This window comes from Bison bison, unplaced genomic scaffold, assembly GCF_000754665.1.
Source record: "Bison bison bison isolate TAMUID 2011002044 unplaced genomic scaffold, Bison_UMD1.0 scf7180017864372, whole genome shotgun sequence".
NCBI classification, from domain to species: Eukaryota; Metazoa; Chordata; class Mammalia; order Artiodactyla; family Bovidae; genus Bison; species Bison bison.
In genome coordinates this window covers 2,229,490-2,230,265 of record NW_011494944.1, presented here as the reverse complement: position 1 = coordinate 2,230,265, position 776 = coordinate 2,229,490, and the positions used below count along the sequence as shown (strand labels likewise).

Below are 776 nucleotides of genomic sequence, written 5' to 3'. Positions count from 1 at the left end.
ATATGACTTAGACTATTATCTATAGCCTTTGAGAAGGAACTAAAGGTTCCTAACTTTGCTTAATGACTAAACTATTATTATTGAATCTTGACTGCTTTGCTTTGGCTTTGCATTTTCTCACTTCTCTGATTAAACTTATTCTTTGGCTTAAGTTTTTCCATAGACAAAAGGCAAGTGGAGAACATGAAGGGGAAGGACCATAGGGTCCCGCTCCATTTCAAATCCACCCTTTCTTTGATACTCCTCAGTCTTGAGGAGGGACAGGTGCAGAACCAGAAAGGGAATAAAGTGTTGGATAGAGAGGTTAATCATAAACTTTTTACAGGAACTTGGTGTTAGTTCCATGACTGTTCCAAGTTTTCCCCAAATCTTTGAGGGAATAGGGCAAAAACTGCTATGGATCCTTCCTGCCAAAGTGGGGCATAGTCCTGCATAATTTGGGGAATGGACACAGAGTTGGAAATAATCTTGAGTTTCAAGCTTAGCATCAGTATTTTGTATTATGAAAACACCTCTCTCTGTGATTACTTTGTCATAGTACCTGGACAAACATGTGAAAATTAGTAGACATATTACAAAGAGGATAATAATCAAGATGTAGTTTTGGATTATTCTCTGAATGTGTTATTTCCCCCAAAATGGTTAAAGCAGTTAAACAATTTATGTTTCAGTTCAGTTCAGTCGCTCAGTCGTGTCTGACTCTTTGCGACCCCATGAATCACAGCACACCAGGCCTCCCTGTCCATCACCAACTCCCTGTCCATCACTCAAATTCA

General features: G+C 39.2%; 1 protein-coding gene across 3 annotated transcripts in view; it reads right to left on the bottom strand.

The window, feature by feature from the left end:
- PCDH15 (protocadherin-related 15) overlaps window positions 1-776 on the bottom strand; it is a 1,053,047-nt gene that overhangs the window by 810,688 nt on the left and 241,583 nt on the right. The window lies entirely within an intron of this gene.